Source organism: Mixophyes fleayi, chromosome 6, assembly GCF_038048845.1.
Source record: "Mixophyes fleayi isolate aMixFle1 chromosome 6, aMixFle1.hap1, whole genome shotgun sequence".
In the NCBI taxonomy this organism is placed as follows: domain Eukaryota; kingdom Metazoa; phylum Chordata; class Amphibia; order Anura; family Limnodynastidae; genus Mixophyes; species Mixophyes fleayi.
The window spans coordinates 61,070,645-61,094,517 of NC_134407.1; the positions used below are offsets into that span (position 1 = coordinate 61,070,645).

Below are 23,873 nucleotides of genomic sequence, written 5' to 3' on the forward strand. Positions count from 1 at the left end.
TTAATTGCCTGAATCAGGAGCGGAGAAGCCTGTGGGCCGAGCCTCCCGGACAACAGTGACTGCAAAGGCGTATGATTGGCATTGAATTGATGAACTAATATCCAGTGTAGATCCTGGTAACCCGGATCGGAAATCCATGCCTTGAGGTGGGTCAGTTGAGAAGCAATATAGTACAATTTTAAATTTGGAAACGCAAGACCACCACTAGCCCTGGACCTGCACAACGAGCTGAGCTTAACCTTGGCCCTCCCCCCTCCCCAGACCAGAGAGGTCAAATAACGGTCAACACTGCGAAAGAAAGAGGGTGGGATATATATAGGTGATTGCTGAAGTATATATAAAAACCTTGGCTGCACCACCATCTTAATTAAGTTTATCCTGCCAGACACAGAAAGAGGGAGCTTCCTCCACACATGTATTTTTGATTTAAGATATTCAACCTGAGGCTGTAAATTTAGTTCCATAAATTCTGAGGGGGTGTTAGTGATCCACAATCCCAGGTACTTAAATTTTGGTGTCCACCTCAGTTGGAGATCTTTTAGTGGAGTAGTTGGACATTTCCAACCCACTGGGAACACACTGGACTTATCCCAATTGATTTTCAGACCAGAGAATACCCCAAAACAATCAACCACCCTCAGGAGAGTACCCAGAGACTCTTTATGGTCAGCAAGGAACAGCAGCATATCATCAGCGTATAACGCCACCTTATCCTCCCTATGCTCTGATTGAAGTCCCTTAATATCTTTATTATTACGAATAAGGCAGGCCAGTGGTTCTATTGCTAGTGCGAACAAAGCAGGAGACAATGGGCATCCCTGTCTAGTGCCTCTTTCCAATTTAAATGGCTGGGAGAGGTGGCCATTTACACATACCCAAGCTACAGGATGTGAATAAAGTAACTTAACCCATTTTATGAAATTGGAACCCACCCCGAAACGGGACAACACCTCCCACAGGTACAGCCACTCCACCGAGTCGAACGCCTTAGCCGCGTCGAGGGATACCACCACTTCGCTCTCCTCAGGAGGCGACCGCACCTGTAGGAGGGTATATAACCTCCTAAGGTTAATAGATGTGGACTTGCCCGGCATGAACCCAGTCTGATCCGGGTGAATCAATTCCAACACCACCCTATTTAGCCTCAGTGCCAGCAGTTTAGTCAAGATCTTTACATCACACGTCAGGAGTGAGATCGGGCGATATGACTCTGGGTACAATGGATCTTTACCTGATTTAGGTATCACCACCACCACTGCCTCCGTCATGGAGGGGGAGAGGGCGTTGGCCCCGCACAGCTCGCCGAGTGTTCCCAACAATTTAGCTACAAAAAAGGATCGATGTTTTTTATGTATTTCAATGGGTATGCCATCTATTCCAGGCGCCTTTCCATTAGGGAATGACATAATGGCCATATCAATCTCTTCTTCAGTAAAAGGAGAGTCCAAATACTCCCTACTAGCCGCAGAGAGTGTGGGAAGAATAATAGCATCTAAGTATACTTGTAAGGTGGCCAAATCATATTGAACCTGTGACTTATATGTACTAGCGTAATATTTGTAAAAAACCTCAACAATATCAGGCATCAGGAATTTCTTAGCCCCACTTTCATCACAAATAACTGGAACAGCCGCATTAGCCCTCTCAACCCTCGCCAGGTATGCCAAGAAACTGCCATTTCTGTCTCCCTCAGCATACTGCACATGTTTAGAGAAAAGAAACTTACGTTTAGATTTATCAAACACATAGTTTACCCACTCCCTCTGAGCCACCTGCCAAACACATCTTGAGGCCTCAGTCCTACCCTTTATATATTGCCTTTCTAATAATTTGCATGTGTCCTCCAATTCTTTTTCTTTATGTCTAGACGACTTTTTTATTTCCGCCACACTAGCAATTAATGTCCCCCTCAGAAAAGCTTTAAAAGTGTCCCATACCATGGGGGGTCGTGCTGTACCAGAGTTATCCATGAAAAACCCTTCCCACTGAGCCACCAATGTTGCCCCTGTACCCATCAAGGAGAGCCAAAAGGGGTTCAACTTCCAAAAGGACTGACCTCTAACAATAGCAAAGTCAATATTCATAAGAAGAGGCGAGTGATCAGAAATTCCTCTAGCCTTGTATTCCACCCCCTGTACCGCCGGCACCAGAGAGTGCGACAACAAAGCCATATCAATCCTAGAGAATGCATTGTATGATGTAGAAAAACAGGAGAATTGCACCTCTTCTGGATATCTTAAGCGCCAGACATCAACCAAGCCCAACTCCCCTACCAGGGCAGCAAAGGCCGACACAGAGTCACTGACTGCAAGATTTTGTTCCCGCCATCTATCTAAAGATTTATTCATCACATTGTTAAAGTCCCCTATACATATAGTAGGAATCTCTGGAGACATTGCCATAAACTCACCACATTTTTTTAAAACTTCACTATTATACGGAGGGGGTATATACACCACAAGAAGGAGCACCGGAACCCAATTAAGGACAGATTTCATTAAAACAAATCTCCCTATTGGATCCACCTGTATTTTTTCCAGGGTGAAACTAAGGCACTTATGAACCAATACAGTAACCCCTCGAGAATGAGTTGTGTGTGTGGAGTGGTACGCACCACCTACCCATGACTTTTTAAGGGAGAGTGTTCTTTCACCATGCAGATGGGTCTCCAATAAACAAATTATGTCAGGATCATTTTTCCTAATTTGACGTATAACAAGGGAGCGCTTTACATTGTTGTTTAAACCTCGAACATTCCAGGAGAGGATTCTCAGCTCCCTGTCAGATGTACCAGAACACATACATAAAGCATAAAATCTTGTAACATTTCCCCCGAGACCCACTGCCCCGTATCCCACAGCCTCGCAGAGCATACATAATCAAGTATAGATGTAGTCTTACAAAAGCATTGGTCATATTTTTGCGAACACATAACTGCACTCAAACTAAATTAGTAACCTTAACACTAAACCCCTACCCCCACACTGTATACTCCACCCAACTAAAGTATACCTCAGACCCGAACAGTAATTAACTTAGGATGCCCAACAAGCCAGCACACAGCCACCTGCCAAGCCCGCACTGTGCAAAACAGCCCGAGCTCAACAAGACAGGCCGCCCGCCAACAAGGAGGGTAAACAAAAATAGAGTACAAGGACAAAGAAAAGAAGCAAGAAGAATGAGAAAAGGAAAATAAGGGGGGGCAAACTGAGACCAGAATAGGCCTTAAAGCCATGGGCTCTCCAGCCCGTTACCTCATATATGAGCCTTAGAGCAACTTTCTTTCATCAACACATTTTAAACCTTAATGAGCGTAGCAAGTACCAAGAAGAACACAATACATATTGCATAATGTAACTCAGCACCAGAGTGTCCCAAGGACAAAGTAGAGGGATGCGAAACTGCTCATCTGACATCCCGTTTCAGCGTCCTCCAGCAGCCAGACGATCCAGCCAGGTAGCAGCCTCGTGCGGTGTATCAAAGAAGGATGTGCGACCCTCTGAGACCACACGCAGTCTAGCAGGGAAGATCATGGCATATGGGATCTGTAAGTCACGCAATCTTCTCTTCACCGGGATAAACTGGGCCCTATTTTTTTGAACATCTAGAGCAAAGTCAGGATACATTGCTACTCGACCATTATATTCCACTGGGTCTTTCTGCCTAGCTAGGCGTAGTACAGCATCTCGATCACGATAGTGCAGGAATTTGGCTATAAATGTCCGCGGAGGAGCTCCAGGCGGAGGTGCCTGAGTTGGAATGCGGTGTGCTCGCTCCACTGCAAATTGGGCTGTGAACGAATCTGTGCCAAATAATTGGATTAACCATTTTTCCAGGAAAGATTCTGGAGCAGTGCCCTCCACCTTCTCAGGTAGCCCCACTAAACGAATGTTGCTGCGGCGTAGGCGCCCCTCGATATCCGTGAGCTTTTGCCTGAAAAGCGAGGCCTGGGACTCCAGACCCTCCAACCGACCCCCAACCGGAGCAGAACCATCCTCAAGCGTGGACACACGGGCCTCTACCTCGCCCACTCTCTCCCTAATCTTCTGTACATCCTGCCGGAGAAGAGATACATCCACCTGTACTTCTGCAATTTTATCAGTCACCCGCTTCTCAGACGCCCCGATGGCCTGTAGAACCTGCTGTAATGTGACCTCCGGCTCATCCTGCGGTGCTGACAAAGGAGGAGGAGCAGATTGTGATGTTTCACCTGAGCCAGTAACACTCGTGGAGGATCGGGCAAAACGTTCCAGTTTTCCCGCGGCAGTGGATTGACCATGCTTCCCCATGGTTTAACACAGCAAAGTGGGTAGTATTTCTCCTATGAGCTTGTATATGGCCGAGAATCAGGGCCAGACCCAACAAGACAGTTGTGCTTCAGGGTTATACTGCCAGCAGACTATACAGCCCGACCCCCCCAGGACTTGGTAGATGGCCGCCAGCTGTAATCACCCTCCACCAGATGGTATAAGTAAAGCAGTCACAGTAACAGTAGGAGGCTTTAAAAGTCCAAACAGCTCCTGGTAGTATGCAGGTTCAGATAATAGCTTAACACATCTATGTCTCCAGTGTAGACAGATTGTGCACAAGCTGCTTTATAACTCTTAAGCAGTGACTTACTTGGATACAGCCAGAAGGCAATATGGCGCCCGGAGCGTATAATGTTTCCATCCAGGTGAATGTCGGGAGGTGTAGAGCGAGTCCTTCCCTGTCTGCTGTGCCTCTGGATGCCGCCGCTAAGCCCCGCCCCCTCGCTTTACCACTTTAAACAGAGGTTCCCCGTGGCAATTTGCTGGCAGGCCTTATGTGTAAATGCACCTCGTTCTCTAGGGCCTTTGATGCAGATATATTGCAGCGGAAGCTCAAGGCTGTGTCCCCCTCTCTCCGGCGATCAGGCTCCCACCGCCGACCGGAAGTTGACCTCCGAAAACCGGAAGTCAGGTCACTCAGGCGATCAAAGGAAATAACAGCCGAGGCTGCAAAGGCGCGGCCGAGGGGTCCAGAGACCCACCAGAGTCAGGTAAGGAACCGAGATCTTTTAGGTTTAAGTCTGGGCCTTCTTACATGTGGCGGAGCGGCCCCGGGAGACAGCCCGTCCGACCGAGAATAATTGGGGAACCCAGTCCGGAGCCTGTATTTCTCTGGCCCAAGAAGCTAAATTCAGCCACAGTATTATGCAGCTTTTTGCGGTGTATATTCTTTAAATGGGGATTTGAGACGCAGCTCAGAGAGATTTCAACATTCCTATATGGCGCCCAGGCCACGTCTCCCTCCGTGCAGCAAATGTTATCAGCGTGGACCCGTTTTTATCTGCAGGGCTTCAGGGTTCACTTCCCACACTCGGTAAGCAGTTTTTAGTCGATTTCAGTCGCTATACAGGAGATATCAGGATATTCAGGCTGGAGAGCTTGTAACAGTACGTGCTACTCCATGCTTGTCCAGGCCACGCCCCCCGAATGCAACTTTTAAATTAATTTGAATCATTGCTGCTCTCTTGGGGTAGTCACAACAATAATAGTACCTGTAGAAACATGGACTCATTAGAATTTAATGCAACAGAAGATACACTGTCTCATTCACATGTTTTGGTGCAGGCTGCTGCTGTGGGTTGCATGTGCCTGAAATCCTATATTGTCAAAAAAGATGCTAATTGGCAGTTTTAATTGTTCGCGATGTTCTAAAGATCATTGCGGACATACATTTTTACCAATATTACAGTGAAAAGTAATGCTCATATTTATGGTGCGAGCAAAAATGAGCGTTACTTCTGTAAAAACATATCCGCATGAGATGTCATGGGGCCGTTCCGGAGACACCGCTTGCGGATATTTTAAGAATTAAATCTGCCTCTAAGGGGCATATTCAATTGTTGGTGTTACTCGGAAAAGTAACGCGGATTGCGCATTATTACCGTCATTACGGTAATAGTGCGCGTAATTACCGTTATTACGGTACCTTTAATGCCGAATTCCGGCTTAGAATTACCGTAATAACCGTAATAATTTTAACGCCGCAGGAAACGCCAACAATTGAATATGCCCCTGAGAATGTAAAGTAAAACAACTAAAAACAAAACTGCAGTACCACTACTAACCCTCCATTCATACTGTATTTTGTTGTTGAATGATGTTTCTAGACTTTACATTAAAAGGATTCCAAATACCATATTATGTACACATCCCGGAATTGAACCCACAAGTTCCAGGTGGACAGATGATGTGAAGTTACATAATTATAATGTAAAATCCATTTTAATACAGATCCTGGGCCTCATTAACTTATCGTTGCTACAATTACAAAGTGCACTGTAGGCGCACAGAAAAATATCTTGGTTTTGCAATTGTGCAGCTTTATAGTTTAGTCAGCGCACATGAAGGTGCACAATCCTTTTCAATAGAGAAATCTCTCATTCATCTCTTTCCTTTTCAAAACTCAACTCCACTTGGCTTTTTAAACTGATCACAACAATCTTTGTCACTCAATTTGTTTTCATTAAAGTATAGTGGAACGGAGGTGTGAAAGACTGCTGCTGAAGATGAAGATGTGGGGCTGTGGCGTCTGGGCTTATCACTGTTCTTGTCTCTTTTACTCCCTTATCCTCAAGCACCTGCCCCACGATGACTCATTGTCTTCAATCTTTACCATGAGATTACATCAAGAATAAAACCTTACTACATTCTTTTTCATGTTTTCTTTTTACTTTGAAGAACAACTATTCTCTTATATTTTAAAATTAATTTCCGTTTATGCCTCTTACTTTCACAATTACACACCCAAAAAAATCTTGCGCTCTTGGCGCAGCCTAGTAAGCCTATTGGATAATCAGGTCATGTAGAAGTGTACCCACTTGTGCAGAACCTACTTTACAAAAGTCACATCAAAGTCTAACCTCCCGCCACTTTAGAACAACCCATTTCCTTAGAATAAACATTTCTGTTTTTCTGCTAAACAAAATGCTTGGTTTAGCTTCATTTATGGCTTAGTTATATGACACTGGGACTGCTTTTATGTTACTTGCCATGTTTCATTTGTGTGTGAAGTTTGTTATTACTTGATCAGAGTATGCCTTAAAATGCACTTTTCCCCGAAAACATAACACAAAGTGGATCCCATTAAAAGCATAGGAGAAACACCAGAGATGGGCAGTTCTCACTTGGGGCAAAGCTCAAGTCCTTTTGCAGAGTGAAAATTGCCAAACGCTCCTCCACATATCAAGGAACACTCCTAAAAATGCACCCTCTGCACTGTTTTGGAGAAGTAGCACCTCCACAAATGCACTTGTGCAAATTGAGATGCATGGTGAGAACACATCTTGGCCACTTTGCGCTAAGTGTATGAAGGTGCGCACCATCTATTATAATGTTCACGGCATTGGAGGCAGTCAGGTTTTAGAAGGGACGGTGGAGGCTGGCATATTGGGGGACTGGAGGATGGTATAATACATTGATAATCTGAGGCTAGAAGCAGTGAATGCTAGTGAGGTATTGGATATCAGAGACTGGTATAATGTTTTCAACACTGGCTGTTGGTATAGTGTGTAGGGACTGGATGTTGTTTTAATGTGAGGACACTTAAGGCTTGTATAAGATGGGGTGCAGTTGAGGTACTGGTGGCTGATATAATGTGAATGGCACTGTAAATGTATTGGCTGCTATCTTAATCTGTCTCCGATGATGTCTGATGGTTACTGAATGACTCTTAAAATAATTTGATAATCTTCCAACTACTTCAGAAAATGTCTCTTAAGTAATCCTGTTTGACAGTGGGATAGCCATCCAGCCTCTGTAATTTACGCCTACATATATATTATATATATTTTGCAATATCAATTCATCCTCTACATCCATTATTATATCATTGTATGGGCAGCACGTTGGCTAACTTCTGCCTTACAGCACTGGGGTTATGAGTTCAATTCCTGACCATGGCCTTATCTGTGTGGAGTTTGTATGTTCTCCCTGTGTTTGCGTGGGTTTCCTCTGGGTGCTCCGGTTTCCTCCAACCAGGGGCGGATCTAGACTTTATGTTTAGGGGGGGCGATTTTGCATAATCACGCCCCTCCTTTGCTCTGATTGGCTGGCCTGCGTTATCCCCGCCTTACGCCAGCGATTGGCCCAGCTCCCTCCCATTGTGGTCGCCGGCTGGGACCACTCTGATTGGCTGGCCCACATTCAGCCCCGCCCCCCGCTCGCGCTTAGCCCCGCCCCACCCGTTTTAATCGGCGGCTGGGACCTAGCTTTTTGCTGCTAGGGGGGGCGAATGCCCCGATCGCCCCCCCCCCCCCCCCCCCCCTGGATCCGCCACTGCCTCCAACACTACGAAAACATACTGGTAGGTTCTCTGTAGAGCGCTGCGGAATTAGTGGCGCTATATAAATAAATGATGATGATGATGATTGTGTCATGGGCAAAAGATTTGAGAATGACACAAGTATTGGTATTCACAAAGTTTGCTGCTTCAGTGTTTTTAGGTCTTTTGTCAGATGTTGCTATGGTATACTGAAATGAAATTACATGCATTTTATAAGTGTCAAAGGATTTTATTGACAATTACATTAAGTTCATGCAAAGAGTCAATATTTGCAGTGTTGTCATTTTTGCCATTAGGCAAGTTGCTCCATCATGCTGGAAAAGGCATTGTTCGTCACCAACTGTTCTTGTATGGTTGGGAGAAGTTGCTCTTGGAGGATGTTTTGGTACCATTCTTTAGTCATGGCTGTGTTTTTAGGCAATATTGTGAGTGTGCCCACTCCCTTGGCCAGGCCCAGCGCTCCCATTAGGCAAGGTTAGGCAACTGCCTAGGGCGCCGGGCTCTGCAGGGCGCCTCAAAATTAAAAAACATTGACTATTGTCGTTTAAAACTGTGCGGCTTCCTAGAAATCCACGGGGAGGGGAGGGGGGAAGGGGCTATGAATCTTACCTGCTTCAAGCTGCTCCTCTCTGCTCTGTCTCCTCCCCTCCGCTCACTGACTGTCGGCCGTGACATCATCATCACGGCCCGACAGTGAGCAGCTTAATGCAGGTAAGATAAGGAAAGATGTGGGGAGGGGAGGCAAGCGCCGATTTTGACAAGGTACCTGCGGCGGGGGCCGCCGATATTTAAAGTGTGCCTGCCTGCGGGCGGGGGGGGGGGGGGGGGCACCGATTTTCACAGTATGCCTAGGGCGCCAAAAACCCTAGCACCGGCGCTGCCCTTGGCTGAGAAGCAACCCCACACATGAATGGTCTCAGGATGCTTTACTGTTGGCATGACACAGGACTGATGGTAGTGCTCACCTTTCCTTCTCCAGACAAGCGCTTTTCCAGATGCCTCAAACAATCTGAAAGAGGATTCATCAGAGAAATGACTTTAACCCAGTCCTCAGCAGTCCAATCCCTGTACCTTTTGCAGAATATCAGTCTGTCACTGATGTTTTTCCTGGAGAGAAGTGACTTCTTTGCTGGCCTTTCCTGGAGAGAAGTGACTTCTTTGCTGGCCTTCCTGACACCAGGCCATCGTCCAAAAGTCTTTGCTTCACTGTATGCGCAGATGCACTCACACCTGCCTACTGCCATTCCTGAGCAAGCTCTACACTGAAGGTGCCCCGATCCCGCAGCTGAATCAACTTTAGGAGGCAGTCCGGGCGCTTGCTGGATGTTCTTGGGCACCCTGAAGCCTTCTTCACAACTATTGAACCTCTCTCCTTGATCCGATAAATGGTTGATTTAGGTGCAATCTTACTAGCAGCAATATCCTTGCCTGTGAAGCCCTTTTGAGCAAAGCAATGATGACTGCACATGTTTCCTTACAGATAGCCATGGTTAACAGAGGAAGAAAAATAATTTCAAGCTCCACTCTCCTTTTAAAGCTTCCAGTCTGTTATTCTAACTCAATCAGCAACAGAGTATTCTCCAGCCTTATCATCATCAACACTCTCATCTGTGTTAATAAGAGAATCACTGACCTGATGTCAGCTGGTCCTTTTGTGGCATGGCTGAAATGCAGTAGAAAAGTTGTTTTTGGGATAAAGTTCATTCTCATGGCAAAGAGGGACTTTGAAATTAATTGCAATTCATCCGATCACTCTTCATGACGTTCTGGAGTATATGCAAATTGCCAACATAAAAACTGAGGCAGCAGACTTTGTGAAAAATAATATTTGTGTCATTCTCAACATTTTTGGCCATGCCTGTAGAATACTTAATTTTTGCTCTTTTAATGATACTGTTTAGATAGAGGCTATGATCATATACGTGACTTTGAATATAGACATAAATGTTGCTATTGGTGCGTAGTGATACACTGATTATCGGTTGTCAGATTAGTCTAAATTGCCTATTTGGTGTACGATGGCTAAAAAGGTTATCAAACGATCACATACAAAACTCTAAAAATCTGGACATTTATCTGGTTGCCAAGCAACAGCATGGAGGCCAGAATAAAACTTTAATACAAATATTCAAGGAAGAGGTGGATTGGGAGAATGTACAGCAGCATTTTGTAAGAATGTGTTTTCTCAGATATCTCAAGCACTAATATATATATACATTTTTGTGGAATGAGTTTTACTTGCAAGCAGGCTCAATGATCCTAAACTCTTGAAATATGCATGCAGCATACCTAATAAACAAGAACAGCAAACAAACTCTTTTCTTTGGTTTATTATTTAATTTATGGTCTACTGATGCTCAATTTTATGTTGTATGTTATATAGTAAAAACAGATAATCACATAAATAGGGGATCTTTATTTCCAGGGTCCTTCCCTGAGACCAACCACCTTCCTTTTAGTTAGTGGCCATGGATCTAATGATCTTCTCCTCCAACTATTTGTGACTGCTTCCTCCTTCCTTCAGTCCCCGTCACTGACAGATATCACATGGGAAGCGCACCACATGACAGGTGCCATCCCATATGCGCAAAGCTGAGAGAGAGGCTCCCACACAGTGCAGATGTAACAAGATAAGTGTGAGGGAAGGGAGGAGGTCTATGATAATATAATGTGTGAGGGAAGGGAGGGTCTTAATATAATGTGTGATGTAAGGGAGGGGGGGTCGTAATATAATGTGTGAAGGAAGGGAAGGGGGTCTCTCTATAATCTGTGAGAGAAGGGAGGGGGGTCTTAATATAATGTGTGAATGAGGGGAGATGTTATTATAATGTGTGAGGGAAGGGACGAGGACTATGTTAATATAAAGTATGAGAGAAGGGAAGGTGTATGTTAATATAATGTGTAATGGAAGGGAGGGGGTCTTAATATAATGTGTGAGGGAAGGGAGGGTGGTTTTACTATAATGTGTGAGGGAAGGGAGGGGGGCTGTACTGCTTGTGAAAGAAGAGCTGCGTGCACCTAACAGTAGTGCACACAGTATTGCCTTTGTATTTCTCTAAGATTTGTCTAAAATGATAACCATATCACATCATAGCCCCCTCACCCCCTTTAAAGGTGTCATGAGTCATTCTCGCTCAGGAGTTCAATAGTTCATCTAGTTCATTTGACTCATTTCACTCATCTGAATCTTTTCACTCTCTGAATCTTTTCACTCTCTGAATCTTTTCAATCATTTAGGTCATTTAGCTCATGAGTCACAGGATACATTCCCTTCCCTGTCAGCTCAAGACACACTGCACTGCTGAGTGCTGCATGCTATATATTGTAGTTCTGTTTATGAATTATGCCATTTTGGCCCCGCCCCCAGTGACGTGATGCCTGTTTTGGGTCTTTCTCATTTGTATATTATGAAAGCAATAAATAATAATGAAAATGTAATCAACTTTGCAGAGCTCAACATGTCACTACTAGTTTTTGTATAAGTGATTGCCCTTTTTAAAATATTAAAAATGATCTGACATATTAAAATTATTGGATCATTTTAACAGGACTATAACTCATCTAATGAGGTAGTAGTAGATATGCCTGCAGTATGTGTAATAGACTAGATCTATATCTCCAATCACTTCTCTCAGCAGTGTTCTAGAGCTAGTGATCAAACTGAACTAATACCGCTTTCATACTGCCGCCCCGGCAATATCCCGGGTTTTTCAAGCCGGGTTTTTGCCGGGGCTCGGAGTGTCCCAGCTCAGAAACACCATTCATACTGCACCTCGGACCCGGGAATTTCCCTGGTTGAACCCATTCATACTGCACAAGTCTGTGCCCTGGCAATTTGTGGGAGTCATTACCAGAGCAGTTTTCATTGGCTGAAAAATGGTTATGTCATTGAAAGGTGACTGGTTTTTTGACGCATAAAGATGATGCAAAAGTGGGTGGTGATTGTTTGGAACAAACTCCGATTCTGCTTCAGCTTGATCTGCACTCCACCATCCACCATTTCTCCTAAACTCCCTCTCGAATCTTCCACGGGCTCCCACCGATGACATCATCCTCCAGAGACAGGCAGAGAGCCAATCAGCTTGTTTTCTGTGCAACCCGGGTTGAAAAACCCGGGCTGCACCATTCATAGTACAGGCAACCCGGGTCCGACCCGGGAATTACCCCTCGATAAATCCCGGGTTGAAGACCCGGGTTTTTAGACCCGGGATTTTTGACTTGTACCATTCACACTGCACCAAGACCCAGGTCGTTTGAGCTCGCCCCGGCAAAAACCCGGGATTTTGGTGCAGTATGAATGGGGTATTACTGAGCTAAATGAACTAAATGAGTCAAATGAGTGAAATGAACTAATCTTTTGAACTAATCTTTTGTGTGAACTAGATCAGAATGGACTAATCTTCAAAATGAACTAGATTTCCCATCACTAGTTGAATAAGATGTAGCCTAGGGTGCAAGGCTCTTAGGGGGTGCAAAAGTTGAAAAAAGGGAAAGGTATAAACTGAAATTCATTTTAAAATAGAAGAGAATAGTTGTTCTCCAAAAGTAAAAAGAAAACATGAAAGAAACATGTAGCAAGGTTTTAATCTTGACGTATTTCTATGGCAAAGGCTGAAGACGATGAGTCATCCTTGGGTGAGCGCCTGAAGATCAGAGTTTAGGAGAGACAAGGATGGAGACAGGTTCAGACGAAGCAGCCGCCTTCTCACCTTCACCTTCAGTAGCGCTTGTTCATGCCTCTGTTAGATTATATAGTTCTGATTTTAATGAAAACTAAATGAGTGACTAAGACTGCTGCGACCCTTTTAAAAGACTGAGTTTCAAAAATATGAGAATATAAACATTGGGGGATGGAGGGTGAAGAAAGTCAGATTTTAAATTAGGCATGAGTTCAATTTTTCCTACCATCTATTAGCTTGGCATGGAAGGTGATTAATTTAGGGCGGCCTGAACCCTTAATCTGGCTCTGTGTGATCCAATGAAGAACGGAGCAATATAGCAAAAGTGTTACACATAACTTTCAAAAGGATGTTTCTTGTTACACATTTTAATAGCTTGCATCTTTAGAAAGGTAAATGAAATATACTAATTCCTGACATCTGAAATAAAGGTGCTCCAAATATATTTAGGTAAATTAGATGCCTAAGACTGAACCCTTTTATGAACCAGTGCAGCGCTAATACCACAAAACAATTTACTGACTGGGCGCAAAGTGAGTAAATTTAACGTTTTATGATAGGCAGGACTAAGTGGGACATACCTCACCAATACGGGATAGGCTCAATAATGCCATCTATCTGCAAAAATAAGACTTATTTTTGTGGGACTATATATTGTAATGGGCACAAGTTGACCTGAAATGTACACTTTGTCGGAGGTGGCAGAAATCAGTTTTTTTTTTTTAATTCAAGTAAGTCCCTTGCTCCATCTAGCCACAGATATTACACTGTGTGAATACAAGTTTGGATGTAATCTAATGTGCATAGAAATTAACTAATTAATTAATTGCCATGTGAAAGTCAGCACTGATATCATGTGCTAAGTGACATAGAAAAAAGGAATTAGAGTATTGGAAATTATGGCAGGGTGCGGGCCGAATATCATGAAAGATGGTGTTTTGAGTTGCTATTTTCATTGCTATATGACAAGATAACCACATCCATAGTCACACTAATTGTGTATATCAGTTTTGCAGATGGACCATGAACTTGCTCAATGGGAGCACACACCATAAGAGGAACTGTAAAAATATTTGCACATGTGCAATGATCTTCATAAATACCATTAACAGTTTTATTACTACTAACTGCAGAGCAACACGTCTATTGTTTAATTTAAAACAAAGAACAATTGTGTTGTGGCTACTAGAATTATGCCCTAGGTCAGTGTTTCTCACCTCCAGTTCTCAGGACCCCTAACAGCGCATGCTTTCCAGGTGACAAGGGAAATAATTATACCACCTGTGGATCTGTCAGAATGTATCAGTCAGTAATGAATACACCTGTGCTTAAGCAAGGAGATATGGAAAACATGCACTGTTAGGGGTCCTGAAGACTGGAGTTCAGAATCACTGCCCTAGGTGAACACGCCCAGCCTGAATTTATCCCTGAATATTAAGAAAAGGTCTTGTCAGTTATTAAATATGTTGCAAAATAAGGTTGTGTTATGATTTACTTTCAATAAATGAATATGTTAAACCAATGTGGTGAATTTGTTACATAACATATTAACGTCTAGCTGTTGCCTGCTTACACTGAGCACATCAATTTTTTTGATTATACCAATCATTTAGTGATATAAGAGAGACAGTAACAAATTAGCCCTGTCTGTAAACTATTAGGTCTGCACTAAAACTGTAACCCTACTGGAAAAGAATTGTATCAACAAGCTGTGGATAGGTTCAGTGAAGGGGAGGAAGGGGCCAGCAACCAGCGACAGAGGGACATGCCTGATAGAGTTCCTGGTATGGCCATCGCCATCAGGCAATGCTCTGGACCTGGACAAAGCAGATGAGGTCAATACAGCAGGTTTGGTATCAAATACATTAGTCTTGGCCCCAAATATGGCTCTGGATATTAAACTTGGCAGTTGACAGGTTTGTGCAACCTAGTCCCTATTCACAAAACAGCTGCACCCAGGCATATCTCCCAATAGTAGAGAATCCCAAAGATTAGTAGGGTTTATTGGAAAGTGGGTGGGGCTTTGAACAATAATGGGTGTGACTGTGATCTGATCAGACCAATCAGGTGAACTTTTGGTGAAATAGGGGTGGGGATTATCTTCCTGGTTTTGCACTTTTAAATGTTGGGAGCAATTACAGATACACGTTAAGGGTATTAAACAAAATAACAAATTTAACAATTGCGCTTCAATAAACAATCATTTCAAAACATACTGTATGTATCCAACACAATTGTCACAGATACAATATAAGTCCAGCACAAATCTCTTGCGTCTTTTAAAATAGGATTTGCAGAATCCTCCACAGTCCTTGCAATTGAATTACAGCTTTAATGTAGTAGTCTCTCTCAAACATATGTTGTACTGACCCCCTCCCCCCCCCCCTAATAGTTTAGTATGTACAGTAGATCAATAAAATGTATTGTTGGATGATAGATATCTAGGATAAAAATATTTTGAGGTCTAGAGACATGTGTGAGTAGTCAGGTTGGAAGTGGGGTTGAATATTTATTTCAGCTGAGTGGTTTTGTTTGCTTTCTCATTTCTCATATACTGATGGAGGACATCTGGAACTTATTTACTACACTATTAGTTTTGTTCTCTTTTTTTGGTACCCCATATGTTTTCGGAAGAACACTACATTAAAGGAGTAATTCCATTGTCAAGATGCTTTGTGTAGCTGTGTAGTTGCACATTGGAGCTTACTGCTCCTGTGTACATAGGGCCCAGGTTCTCTGCATTTCTTTGATTTATTTGCCGTGTTCCTGTTACACTAGCACTGATAAACTCTATGGGGTATATTTACTAAACTGCAGGTTTGAAAAAGAGGAGATGTTGCCTATAGCAACCAATCAGATTCTAACTGTCATTTTGTAGAATGTACTACATAAATGATAACTAGAATGTAATTGGTTGCTATAGGCAACATCTCCACTTTTTCAAACCTGCAGTTTATTAAATATACCCCTAAGTGGGGAATAGTACCCCATGATGTGCTGTGGATAGTGGCGAAGGGCTCCATGGCTATGCAACTTCTCAGATTTGTCCTTGCACTGCATAGAGGTGCTCAGGAAAATGCACGGTGTTTGGGTAAGTAGTACCCGATAAAGAGTGCAGCCGGACATCACGGTAATATCCAGCTGCTCCAAGTGTTTATAGAGCATATCAGAGCTAGTCTCACAGAAAGGCATTCATACTGCTATGTGCAGACATAACGGGACAATACATATTGCGCTGCTGGAGCCAGTATAGTGCTCTAATCTAAAGGGAAAAGAGAATGGTTTTATTCTCAGAGCAATTTACCAATTTATAATATACAGACCTGGCCACATAGCAAACCTGGGATGTTTACATTTTCACAGGAATAGTGGATACGTGATATGTTGAAGATCACATTTTTCAACAAATGTTTACTTATCTAAGTGGGCATGAATCTGTCTGGTATTTAGATATTACCATTCTTATTGCTAGAAAGACACATTGACTTTGCCTTATCTCTCTTTAGCAAGACAGTAAATATGTTACACAGCCACTACATTCATACCCTCTGCTATTTCCATTGATCTTCATTGTCACTGCCTGTCAATAGTAATATTGGTGATTGCTACCATAGCAATAAAATATTAATAATATTTTCATAAACAGGACTTTGCTATTCTGATTGCTTGTATTTGCTTCCTAATTCTGCCCATTTCGGAATGCCTGATACCCTTGTCACATTGCCTAGCCAAAGGGGGAATTCACCTTGGTAGGTATGTCTCTGTCTGTATTAATGGAAAAACGCTCAAGGTGTCAAATGGATGTGCTATATTGCATTGTAATCCAATTAATGGACAAATCCATGCATAACAGTATACGGACTTCTCTAACTGGAGGTTGTAACCTTGGTCCATGCTTCAACAGTCACCTTGACAACAAACACCACAGGAATTATTTACCTCAAGCACTGAGTTCCCGCTCTTTCCTTTGCAGCTAGTAATGAGCTCTGTGATGAGTTTTTTTTATCCCTTTAATTGAGCTTTTTCCAAGAACTATACCACCAGTACTTTCTCCTTCTAACAAATTGCAAATACTGGGCCAAATAATATATACCACTGTAACCACTCACAGTCTAACAGGAACTGGCTTATTTCCCAATATCAACAATACTACAAGTAATACAACACATAATACCTTCTGATGTTTTATAGTATTTGAAGTACAATGAAAATAAAATGAATATATGAAATTCAATGATTATATTTTATGAGTGACATTTATAATCATGCAGCAACAATGTAAAAGATAGTTTAGAAAAAGAGCCGTTACAATGCTTAGCTCTGAATATTTTCCATTTTTTAAGAACAAAACAAAACTAAGTATATAGGCCTTATTAGATGTGCTCAATTTCCACTAAGCATGCATTTTGCAGTAGTTCAGAAATAGGTTTTGCTGCATTAGCACATTTTGTTTAATCACTTGCAACTTGCTATTTGAAAAAGTTGCGCCGTACGCTGCATTGTGAAGCTTCCCCCAGCCCTGATGACGTCACCACCGTTGCACTTTATAACAGGGTCAGAAGTGTCACAGGGAATAGATACACTTGTGCACCTTCATATACACATATGCCTTTCTAAGGAGAGCATTACTTCATTTCAAGTTCAGTTTTATAAATATACAACAAAAATATCCAGTAACATGCATATAAAACCAGGGGCTGGCAAGCAAATTTTAGATGGGGGGGGGGGGGGACTCGTCACTCGGCTCAGCAACCTATAAGGAACATTTTAAAGGAAAAAAATATATGTAGCCCAGTGACCCAGCCCATGGTAGCCCACTATGGGATATATAGGCACTATAGGCCCCCCTGCCCTTGTATAAAACGGAGATGGACCTGAGGTAAAATGGCTATTTTGTAAATGCTGATATGGGACAGGGAATAAGGGAGCTTTTATTGTTGGGCTCAAACTCCTGATGTTGTGCATTAGGTAATCAGTGTTTAAAGATTGAAACTGTAAAAATAAAATAAAGAACCTTTCTTGCTAGTACTGTTTATTAAAATCTGAATTATTAATATCTGACTTTCTCTCACAACACAAACCCCTTAGACACAAATTACATACTCTGCACATACAGTATGCATGCGTATATACAGATACAATGATAATCAGGCATTATGCAACCTAAACAATTCTAGAACAATGCAACAAGGAAATAATAATAAATAATGCATATAATAATAAAATGCATCCATACATGTTTCTGTTTTCTGTTTTGATGGGTTATTAAAATATCTAGAAATGTATTGGATCAGATTTAATTATTTTATTTCAGTATATTATCTTATTTAAAGGGTAAAAAAACAAAATCAAATCCTAATAAACACCATATTGGTATCGATAGCAATCCCATAGAACAGGCGTGTAAGTCCATGATCACGACCTTATCTTGTACAGACATACACATAGCGTGTCAGCTCTAGACACTGGGTGCACTCAAAATCTGAATATCCAGCAAACACATTGTCACTCTGAACAAAATGCACGGAGGCAGCAGCAGCAGCAGCACAGGCTTCTGTGTGTAATCACTTGTCACACATGAAAAGAGATGTGTGGTGCGTGCCTGTATCATTGTGCCTGAGAGACAGGGACACTGCAAGTTGCTCAATGCAGAAAGAAGAACTGTGGGACGAACCTGACAGACTGCATGGCAAACCCACCTCTGACTCCTTGAACCAGACGGAGATCCAGCCTAGTGACAGGTGCAAGGGTCACTGCATTGAGCCCAGCGGGAGAGAAGCCCCTTTGGTGCTGATGATTATGGCTGCAGGTCCCTCTCAGGATACTGCACGGACATTCCTGGCTCTTTTACATTTTTGCTTCCAGGGTAGATTCACCTTGGCCGGTGTTACTGTTGGCACCTCGGGACAGCAGCAAAGGACTGGTCACAAACACTGTTTTTATCCTTAGCATTTTCTCTCCACCTCTGTGACTAGTGTAGTTACTATCAGGGCTTCCAGCAACTGGAGAGGTTTCACAGCAGCTGTGAAAATATGACAGACAGAAGGGGTGTATGGGATGGGGAACAGAGACTGTGAGTGCCATCTGCAGGGAAATACAGGCAGCAAAAAAGACGTAACCCATTTATCATGCCTGCAATACTCTATGAATAGGGTTAACCATTTGCAACACAACATTTATAATTTGTACATACTATACTTCCTCACCTAATTTCCCTGCACCTGTAGTTGAATCATTGGTTGGCAAAGGGTGATGGGAGCTGTAGTTTATAAACTGGAAACAACATGGTACCGACCTCACAATGATTCATATGGCCAAATGGAACATTGTTAAAAGTTAAAAGTGTTAAGAAAAAAAATAAATTTTTAGTGGATGGACCATTCCATACATTCAAATATAAATTCACCCAAAAAATAAATAAAAGTTGTTATGTACACATGAAAAAAACACAATAATAGCTTTAGATGCAATAACATATTTAGGATAAATGCCTGACATCTACAGAGACAAATGGGGAATTGGTCTATATATCAGGCTCTGACGAGGGACCCATTTGGGTCCAAAACAGTGACTATCCCTTCATGGCAGGTATGGGGTTAACCCAGTCTGTCCCCGTCCCTCATTCAAAAGTTCCTATGAGAAATGTGACAGGAGGGTGGGGTAATTCTGCCCAACAAGTGCAGCAGCTGTTTAATCACATGTTGCAATTTCCCCAATGACCTATTCAATAATTCGGCTAATCATACCAAATATGGCTATCTTCATTCATTTTTATGTAGGTAGTTGCAATAACATATTTAATATCCAGCCACCTTAGTTGAGGAGCCACATTTTAGGAAAGTTATATGAACTATGTCCAGGCTGGAACAGATTCAAAACTTGACCTCTTCAGTGCCAAAGCTGCAGAAAAATTCTTAGTCTACCTGAATATTTGTCAATGAATTGTAGTGAATATATTAATATTTGAGCAATTGTTGCTCAAGAAAGAGATATATTTTTGCCTTGTCTCACAGAATACTCCTGGGATATTTATCCAATATTTAATGTTGATCCTGTCTAACCTTCTACGCTTACGTATTGCAAGGCAAATGCTACAAAAAGATAAAAAATAAAATGAAGTAGCATGCTCACCTAGCTGACTTGTAATCAATTGCTGTCAGCCCTCAGAAATATAGTTTTAGTAAGTTTCGATTTTATTTCAAATGCTGACAAGCCAACTCAACCATGGCCTCTAACGATCTGCAGCAAAAATGGTTTACCTAGTGCTCTGGTGACTGCTGCTGGAGAGGTTTGCAATTTCCCCACCAAGGGATGTGCTATACTGACGTATATGTTAACATAGACCTTTCTAGACTATACAAAACTACCGATGAGTCCTATTAATAATATAATAATACAATACATTAAAGGATTTTTTCATCGTTGGAAAACCCCCTTTATTTCAATATTGTCCTATCCCCCATCCAAGTAGTGCCTCTGCGGGGAACGCTCCTCCCAGAACCTCACTGTTATGTGACCATCTGCGTCACAGGTGGAAAAATATCTTACTGCAAGTACTCGAGCATCACAGCTATCCATAAATTGTGTGCTAAGGCAGGGGGCAACGTACTGAATCTGGCACCGGACTGAACCCACCTCCTACCTGGGCATTATTGAATTAGTTGAATTTTCCAGACTTTGCTGATATGCAAGGAAATAGGGGTCAATGTCACCCCCTTTTAGATGGACCTGTCTGTCATACATGCAGGCCCGGCGCTCCCATTAGGCAAGGTTAGGCAATTGCCTAGGGAGCCGGGCTCTGCAGGGCGCCTCGAAATAAAAAAAAAAAGTGAAATCCACGGGGAGGAGAGGAGGGAAGGGCCTATTGAAACTTACCTGCATAAGGCGGCTCCCCTCTGCTCTGTCTTCTCTCCTCCGCTCACTGACAGTGACAGGCTGTGATGATGTCATCATCACGGCCCGACAGTGTCTGTGAGTGGAGGGGAGAAGACAGAGCAGAGGAAGCCGCTTCATGCAGGTAAGTTAAAGAAAGACATGGGGAGGGGTGGGGAGGGAAGCGCAGTGGCGATTTTTAAAGGGGGGGCGGCGATTTTTAAAGGGGGGGGATGGCGATTTTCAAACTGTGCCTAGGGCGCCAAGGAACCTAGCACCGGCACTGCATACATGACACCACATTGGTGTCTTCAAACATCAAATAATGATTGTCCAATGGATTTTGTTGGTCATTCAGGAACCGGAAAATAATGCAGATGTGCGCTGCACTGTTATGTTAAAAGTATTCACAATTGCACACCTAAACTCTGCTTTTTACAGTCCATCTATGCAGATGCTTTGTGTGACCATTGAAGTCATTGATAAGAATGTGTATGTTAAAATATGTCAAAATGTCACACTACTTACTCTCACTTATAGACCACCACCCAATTAATAACATTTATTTTTTTCTTGTAAAACACTGATTATTGGATACTCACTTATTTCTGATATAAGTGATGAGATTAAGTGAGCATCTGTGCACTCACACACATCACTGCAGCTAGCTCATGGTCAGTAAAACCCAAACTGCCCTTCTCCTCCAGTCACAACTGCAGTTTCCGCCATCTTCATGCGCTAACTTGCTCCCTTGTCCATAAAAACAGGAACAATTGCACATAAATATGCTATTATGCAGCAGTTACATCAGAGACTGCATTCGGTGCGGTTTCACTACTGGCAGATTTACAAGAACACCATATGCATAGATTACATTTCATTGAGCAACCAACTTTGAGGAAAGTTATATGAGCTTACAATCCATTTCCTAGCCCATTAGAGTTGTAGCTGGGTCTACCAAAGGCTAATACTGCTTACTACAAACATGTTCACACAAACAGGCATCTAAGTGCAATTTTTCCCAAATTACATATAAATTGGTTAGTGTGTTGCAAATGTTCCAGTGGTTTAGTTATTGTATTTCGCTAAACTGGGACCCAGGATTTATTTATTGAGTTTAGCAATATGTTATGAAGTTCTCTGAGGTAACTAGGGTGTGACCTTTTTATTGTGCCAAATATATACAGTTAAGGCCTAATGGTAGATGAGCTCTCAGGGAAGCAGTGCAGGAACTTGTGGGCATTATGGGTTTACGTGATGCAGTAAGAGGAATTCTTTACCAGAACTTGGAAAAGAGCTCTAAAATACAGATTTGATTCAGCCCAAAGCGGTTGTTTAGACTGGTGCCAAGAGTGCCGGTCATTAGACATGAAGTGTTGGTTTTGTTCTTATCAGTAATCATTATGTGTAAAGAGCCTTGTTTGCATCAATAACTTACCGCACATATGAACAATACAATCTACATTTCTGATATCCTCAGCAGCTTCCTCCTTTTACCAATATACTAAGACCAGCTCCTGCAGAAGAAGTTTAAAGAAATAAGATATCCTACCTTAAAGTCAGCCATTTTGTGCCACAAGTTCCTTGTACCTCAGTGATGTCAATGATAAATACTGTTTCAGTGATGAATGTTGGTTCAGCTCACAAAATGGCTGCCTCAATTGTGTGTAGGTGACAAATCCTCTTTAAGCAAGGTGGATGCTTCAGGAGTGTTCTTCTGTTCCGTAGACAGGTGCTCTCAAGCTCTGAGAAGCAAAATGGAATCCAAAGGGTGAAGGGTTTCACAAGAGTCTCTGAAGGTTGACAACCCAACATATTTTTCTACATAAATGACCATTATAACATTTATAATCAATTTTTTAATATTTGTTATTTAGAAAACTACCTGACACTCACATCTATGGAACATGGGAAATTTGTTACTGTGTTTTTTTGCTTTTATAGAGTGACATAACTCCTTGTGTACTGCTTGTGTACTCCTAGTGTCATTATTATGTATAATAATTGGTACATAATCCTAGTGTCATATACTGCATCTTACTGTTTGGTTCCTGCATATCATGTCGCACAAGTCATTCTGCGGTAGTGACACTTTTAGCAAAGCTTCTTAATTATACCAAAACAGAAAAGCACTGTATGTACAAATTACGAGAGCAATGTTCCTATGCCATATATCCTGGAGAATGTTTAAGTGACTTGGACAGCAATACTGCCGGTATATTCAGGCAGCATTTTTCAAGTTGTGTTTGCACTTGACATCTCCTTAGAGCTCTCTGGCAAGAGGCCCAGGAAATTTCCCAGCAGGCTTCCATCAGGAGACGAGACAATTATATGATATCATAGTCTTGGATGGAAGCCTCCAACGTAGGGAACCAATAACCTCCTTGGTTCTGTACTCTGCTTTTTCAGGACAACTGTGGTGAGTGACATGGGGGGCTGAAGAAAGTTTCCCATTCCAAGATCTACAACATAAACTAGCTGATAATAAAGTATACTTTTAAGTGCAATATCAGGAAATGAAAATAAGATGGATTATTGTAGGAAGAGTTTGTGCATTATACTTAAGTTAAAGAATCACAACTGTTTGAAAAGTTGATTTAAATGCATTTTATGCCTTTTATGCGACTGAAGAGCTGAAAGTGGAACAAATTCTCACTATACACTTCTAGGGTTATTTTTACTGACCTGTCAAACTACTACAGTAAGCTGTGCCCTGACTGGCAAGTCAACCCAAGAGCCAAATCATTTTTCACCTCTGCCCAATGTCTGTCATTTCTGTTATTTCTACCTAACATTCAGAGCTGTAGTTGCCTGTAAGCTAAGCAGCTGTGGAATGACATTTTGATTTTTGTACCTTTTCAATACAAGTTCTGTAAGTATTCCTATTGGTCGCACATTCATCAAATAACTTGCAGACACTACTTGAATGTAGATACCATGGCACAGAGCAGCACATAATCCCTTTATGACTCATCTCCGATAAAAGGAACAAGGAGAAGTACATCTCTTCCA

At 42.3% G+C, this 23,873-nt stretch overlaps 1 protein-coding gene across 2 annotated transcripts in view; it reads right to left on the reverse strand.

The window, feature by feature from the left end:
- LOC142161247 (cGMP-dependent protein kinase 2-like) overlaps positions 1 to 19,018 on the reverse strand; it is a 107,659-nt gene extending 88,641 nt beyond the window's left edge. For both annotated transcript variants that reach the window (XM_075216705.1, XM_075216706.1), the window contains exon 1: positions 18,689 to 19,018. The gene's annotated coding sequence lies outside the window, so the exon portion shown is untranslated. The remainder of the gene's footprint in view (positions 1 to 18,688) is intronic.
- Positions 19,019 to 23,873: the final 4,855 nt, after the last annotated feature.